At 38.2% G+C, this 6733-nt stretch overlaps 1 long non-coding RNA gene across 1 annotated transcript; it reads left to right on the top strand.

Moving 5' to 3' along the window:
* Window positions 1-1117: 1117 nt before the first annotated feature.
* Window positions 1118-1631, top strand: LOC132345400 (uncharacterized). The gene is made up of 2 exons (XR_009494745.1): window positions 1118-1166; window positions 1281-1631. It is a non-coding gene; the product is annotated as an uncharacterized lncRNA (long non-coding RNA).
* Window positions 1632-6733: the final 5102 nt, after the last annotated feature.

The following is a 6733-nucleotide window of genomic DNA, read 5'->3' as shown; positions in this document are numbered from 1 at the left end:
CCTGTAATCACTTTTTAAAACCCAGATTCATATCAAAATTATCTTGGAATTTTTTTAAAAATATACAAATGCCCAGGTATTGCTTTTTTATTTTATTTTTTATTTATTTATTTATTTATTATTTTTTTTTTTTTGGCCAGAGCTCCAGACATGTTTCTAATGAACAGCAGTGTTCAGTAACAACTGGACTATATGAGGATCTTTTACTTTTATCTAGTTTGTTTCACTTTTTCTATTTCATATTCAATGCTCCATTTCATTTAGTTTATGTTTTCCAATTTCTCCATCTCCTTTTTTCATTTTTTATGTTCTTTCTCAAGCATGTATAAAGTACAGTATAAAAGATTTTGCATACATATATAAATTATATATATAATATAAATATTATAGAAAACTTGTGAACTTTTACCTAACTCAAATATTTGTCATGGATTCCACTTGTTTGACTTAGTATGAAGAGAACACTAGATTTCTAATTTTAAAAAAATAAATATGCAACAAGCTACAAAGGTTATACTATAGTACAGGGAACTACAGTCAATATCTTATAAAAATCTATAGTGGAAAATAATTTCAAAAGTAACATATGAGTATATGTATCACTGAATCACACAAATAGAAGAATTCTACTTTTTGAAATTTAGTAATGTTTATCTTTTTGCCAGTTTCCCTAAATGCTCTATGGACATCTAATAACAATGTATGAGATACAAATTTTTAAATATACTTGTGTAGGATATGATTAATATAATTAATTAAATATAAATCTATTATATTTAAACTATTAATGCCAAAAAATACCATACTCACTGTCATTGGTTATAATTATGTAGGAGATAAATGCACTCCAGATTAGACATTTACAACTAGCCTCCTATTTGCATTCCCTGAGACAAGAGATAGGTGGGCTCCAGTTGAGCCATTTACAATCAGCCTCCTTCCCTAGTGGCTCAGCTGGTAAAGAATCCACCTGCAATGCAGGAGACCTGGGTTTGATCCCTGGGTTGGGAAGATCCCCTGGAGAAGGGAAAAGATACCCACTCTAGTATTCTGGCCTGGAGAATTCCATGGGCTGTGTAGTCCATGAGGTCACAAAGAGTTGGACACGACTGAGAGACTTTCACTTTCACTTTGCCCTCCAAAATGGAAGTAACAACAGAAATAAGGTAAATAGCCAGTATTTGTCTCTTGTAAGCTCCTTAATAGTCATGGCAAGGATAAAGAGGGGCAAAACCTGGTTTGAGTAAAGCATTAAGAGATCTCCCTTCCTCCTCTTTTAGGACAAGGCAGACACTACACATGCACAGAAAGGCTTCTTGTGGGTCAAAAGTCAAGGGATAAAGCTAGGCCATAATGAGTCTTGCTCCTCCCAGAAGCCTTCACTTCGAGATCCATCTTGGCTGAAGGGTGCATGGGCACCCCAGGGTAGGGTTCCAGGGAAGGTCAGGTGTGGAAAAAGAAACCAGATAATTGGCCTGGAAGAAGACAACAACCTGGAAGAACTGACCTATATAAATGACTTAACTGCCTCTTTACTGTGCTGACGAGGGGACCCACACATTTTCTCTCTGGGTGTTAATTTCTGCCTTGATTCTATCTCAACTAGATAAACTATTTCTCTGTGTGCTCTCCCACTTGTTGTTGTGCTATGTCTCTAACAATAGACTTTGTACCTGCATTTACAGTTTCTGCAACCATGATAAATGAATTTTTCACTGGTAGCAAAGATTCAGGGAAAATCAACTTCTAGCCTCTAAGCCTTGCTGGTTTGATGGCTAGGATTCCTGGTTTTCATCTAGGCTATCCAGGTTTAATTCCTGGGCAAGAATTAAGATCTTGCTTCAAGCCACCACTCACTGCTGCCTCACCGAGATCAATTAGGGAAGTGTAAATTAAATGGCAATGAGATATCATTACATATGCATCAGTTAGTAAAATTTTAATTTTTTACCATGTGTTGACAAGGCTAGGAAATAAGAAAGCTCTCAAATACTGCTTGGTGGCGGTGGTTTAGTCGCTAAGTTGTAATAAGTATAATTCAGAACAACCACTTTGGAAAACTCTTTTTCAATATTTCAACTAAAAAATACACAGATTTATGAACTAGCAATTACAATCCTAGGCATATACTATATACTCTATAGAAATATGTGCTTAGGTTATATAATTGACACACACACAACATGAAGGTATATCATGGACTTCAAATTCTAGTGGGTGAGTGAGTGACAGTCACTCATGTCCGATTCTTTGTGATCCCATGAACTATACAGTCCATGGAATTCTCCAGGCCAAAATTCTGGAGTGGGTAGTCTTTCCCTTCTCTAGGAGATCTTCCCAACTCAAGGATCAAACTCAGGTCTCCTGCATTACAGGCAGGTTATTTTACCAACTGAACCACCAGGTAGAGGTCTGCTTTTATTTGTGCCAGTACTGAACCATGGGTGTCAAAGCTGTTTTTGTCAGTATTCTTGCTCCACTCTCAACTTTCATCCACCTTTGCAAGCATGCACTTCAGAGGCTTCTCTCTCTCTGTCTTTGCCCCACTGCAACAGTAAACTGCTTTGTCACTCAGAGATAGTTTCAGAGGACTTTGATTTAGTGATCCTGATCCATCTTCTATGTTAAGCGTGCCCTGTATCTAGGCCTTAGGGATGGACTTTCACATTGTTCCTGTTCCTCCGTGTTTTGGTAGCCTTGCATCTGTGGTAGCCTTAGATGGAAGGAGAGTTTCTCTAGAGAGATGAAGAGTTTGCCTCTGCCATTAGCCTCTCCCCTAATGGCAACAGATCTCTTCTTTGAAGTAGTGCAGGATAGGGAGCCCAAAGGTGTTCTTGTCCTTCCATGAGCAACAGGTTTTTATTTTTCTCCAGTGGGGCTTTGCTTGGGTCCTGGGATGCAAACATCTCCTCACCTTCCCCCAGGGTCTAAGGCATTCACTTCACTTGCTTGAAGGGTCCAGGAAAGTGAGTAATGTTTTTTTGTTTGTCCCCAAGTGACACACATGCATCTCTATCAGCCTCTCTTTAGTCTCTCACCTGCCTCTAATATTTCTTGCATGATGATATGATAATTGTAAGATATCATCAATATAAAAATATAGTAATGAATTAATATTGAAAATAATGAATTTTAAAAACTACGAACAGCCATCCTGAGTGACAGTCTTGTTAAGCATATATTGGAGTGCTGATCAATAATCAGCTAAAACATTATTGGAATCAATTTTTAAGGAAAGGTAACAAATTGGTCCTGATTTTACAGAAGTTGTCAGCACCCTCTAGTGAAAAGAAGTCTGAAAAATCACTTCTTTAATAATACTGCTGCTGCTAAGTCGCTTCAGTCGTGTCCGACTTTGTGCAACCCCTTAGACGGCAGTCCACCAGGCTCCCCTGTCCCTGGGATTCTCCAGGCAAGAATACTGGAGTGGGTTGCCATTTCCTTCTCCAATGCATGAAAATGAAAAGTGAAAGTGAAGTCGCTCAGTCGTGACCGACTCTTAGCGACCCCATGGACTGGAGCCTACCAGGCTCCTCCATCCATGGGATTTTCCAGGCAAGAGTGCTGGAGTGGGGTGCCATCGCCTTCTCCGCTTTAATAACACAGGCCTACCTTAAATATGTTTGCACAGATGTATTATCAATCATTAAAATTTGGTAGTTACGGAAACTAAAATTTTGAGACAGTAATAAACAATGTGTATTTCATTTTAGTGTATTAAATAATTATAAATCCTTTGATATGGTGCGCTGTCTCATTCAGAAAAACAATGCTAAACAAGCACAACATCAACAAAAAGACCTGAAAGCAGAACTAGGACCACAGATCGTGAACTACCTCTACCTACAATGTGTTTGCTTTTCCTAGGAAAAATAAAATCTAAAGGAACATTTCTATATTTAAATTTTCTTAATGAAATTTCAGTTTTTCTGGTCTCCCTAAATTAATTTTATGCAAGTAATTGAGCAATTATGTTTTGAATATACGTCAAAATACCAGTTGGTGCAGGGCATCAACTGTCAGCCCAAGGGTGTCCCCATTCCTTCATCTGGCTCTGATCTAAAAGCAGGAAACAAACTAAAACTCTCTTCAATATTTCACTTCAACTTGAATGAGTGTCAAAATAGTAATTGTATCATAAAACTCAGTCCAAACTCTGAAATTTTAAAATTAGTAAAATCATATTACAGTGTTTATTTAAAACTATAAACTAAGTGGATGTCTTCCCTTCTAACTTGTCACTTTGGCTGATTTAATGGTACTGCAATCTTATTGACATAACAACCTAATTCATTTAATAATCAATTTATGATGACCTTAAATTTTATATAGTTTAATGGTGAAGTCTTTTGTGAAGCTTATCTTCCTTGTGCTGTTTCTCATTAAACTGGCAGTAATAGCTGTAGGATAATTATTCCAGCTACTCATGTTTTCACAGAGGAGAATTCCTCTTCACATAGAGATTCTTTTAAATAAAAAATTTCCCATTTCTGAATATTTTTCATAGAAAAATATGAAATTGTTTGTATTTAAATTTCTTTTCTCCAACTTCTGTGTTGCTTGGCAATGAACATTGTGTTTTTCATTGTGGAAAGCCTGGAGATGAACAATTGAAGAAGAGGTCAAATTTTTCTCTATGAGGATAAAAAAGGATGAAAAAATAAAAAGAAAAAATCCTAGAGAGGTGATAACACAGGATCCATTCCAGGTGGTTCATATGCTTTCAGTCATGTGGTAAAACTTTCCAGAGGATGAATCATCCCTGTTTGTCTGAGACTAAAGCATTTCCTGGAACTTGCAAGGCTAAAACTGGGAAGTCTCAAACTAGGAACATTGTTCACCCAGCATCATATCTCCAGAATATTTTCAGTAAAGAGTTAAAATATTGACTAATGCTTTTGTACCAACATTTTGTGTGTTTTTTCTTTTTAATTAAATGATGATTTGATTAATTTTAATTTTTTTTAATTGGAATTTTGAGATTGAGCTCAAGACTAGTTGCACTTTGGAGGTTATCATCTATAATTTTGGCCCAAGGTGCAGTTAAGTCATCACTGTGACTGTCAAGAGGTCAGTATTTTGGTTCAGTAGAAAGTGAAAAGGGCCTCAATAAGAGGAAAGATAGTACTTGGACTATCACTTCAAATGATAGTACTTGCCAAAATTTCTTAGTTATCAGAATTACAAAGTTTGGGGAAACTCACTGTTAGGGAATAAGTATTTCTGCTGCTGCTGCTGCTAAGTCGCTTCAGTCGTGTCCGACTCTGTGCGACCCCAGAGACAGCAGCCCACCAGGCTTCCCCGTCCCTGGGATTCTCCAGGCAAGAACACTGGAGTGGGTTGCCATTTCCTTCTCCAATGCATGAAAGTGAAAAGTGAAAGTGAAGTGGCTCAGTCGTTCCCGACTCTTAGCGACCCCATGGACTGCAGCCTACCAGGCTCCTCTGTCCATGGATTTTCCAGGCAAGAGTACTGGAGTGGGGTGCCATTGCCTTCTCCAAAGTATTTCACATAGAGTTAAATATATACCGTATTATGTGAGTTCACAAAATTAGGAATGTCAAAACTGATCAGGCTAGGCTATGTTTAGTGGCAATAGTAAATGAAAAATCTTAAATAGCTTAAATCAACAAAGGTTTATTTCTTATACACACTACATATCTTTAGAACTCCAAAAGAAATTGCCCATTTCGCCTTAACTTGTTATATCACAATTCACGAGACAACACAAAATAAAATTCTTAATTGAGGATCTATAAGAACTAAAAAGCCTCTTGATGACAGTGCAAGAGGAGAGTGAAAAAGTTGGCTTAAAGCTCAACATTCACAAAATGAAGATCATGGCATCAGGTCCCATCACTTCATGGGAAATAGATGGGGAAACAGTGGAAACAGTGTCAGAAATTTATTTTGGGGGGCTCCAAAATCACTACAGATGGTGACTGCAGCCATGAAATTAAAAGACGCTTACTCCTTGGAAGGAAAGTTATGACCAACCTAGATAGCATATTCAAAAGCATAGACATCACTTTGCCAACAAAGGTTCATCTAGTCAAGGCTATGGTTTTTCCTGTGGTCATGTATGGATGTGAGAGTTGGACTGTGAAGAAGGCTGAGCGCCAAAGAATTGACGCTTTTGAACTGTGGTGTTGGAGAAGACTCTTGAGAGTCCCTTGGACTGCAAGGAGATCCAACCAGTCCATTCTGAAGGAGATCAGCCCTGGGATTTCTTTGGAAGGAATGATGCTAAAGCTGAAACTCCAGTACTTTGGCCACCTCATGCGAAGAGTTGACTCATTGGAAAAGACTCTGATGTTGGGAGGGATTGGGGGCAAGAGGAGAAGGGGATGACAGAGGATGAGATGGCTGGATGGCATCACTGACTCGATGGACGTGAGTCTGAGTGAACTCCGGGAGTTGGTGATGGACAGGGAGGCCTGGCGTGCTGTGATTCATGGGTTGCAAAGAGTCGGACACCACTGAGCGACTGATCTGATCTGATCAGGACACTCTAAGTGCAAAATATGACACCTTGACATATTAAATAGCTCAAGCATAAGTAGTCCTAAGAATTAGCATATAAAGGAAGAACTATCTGATCTTCCAATGAAGCAGATCATAAAACCTAAGAAGGACATTCTTACCTTTCCCTGAAGTAGGTCAGAAAACCCTCACATGAGAGGTGCCCTCCCTATATCCAAAAGAAAGAAGTATCATTATTTCTGAAGATAAA

This window comes from Bos taurus, chromosome 5 (assembly GCF_002263795.3).
Source record: "Bos taurus isolate L1 Dominette 01449 registration number 42190680 breed Hereford chromosome 5, ARS-UCD2.0, whole genome shotgun sequence".
NCBI classification, from domain to species: domain Eukaryota; kingdom Metazoa; phylum Chordata; class Mammalia; order Artiodactyla; family Bovidae; genus Bos; species Bos taurus.
The sequence above is the reverse complement of the archived record's forward strand: the minus strand, read 5'-3'. Positions and strand labels throughout refer to the sequence as shown.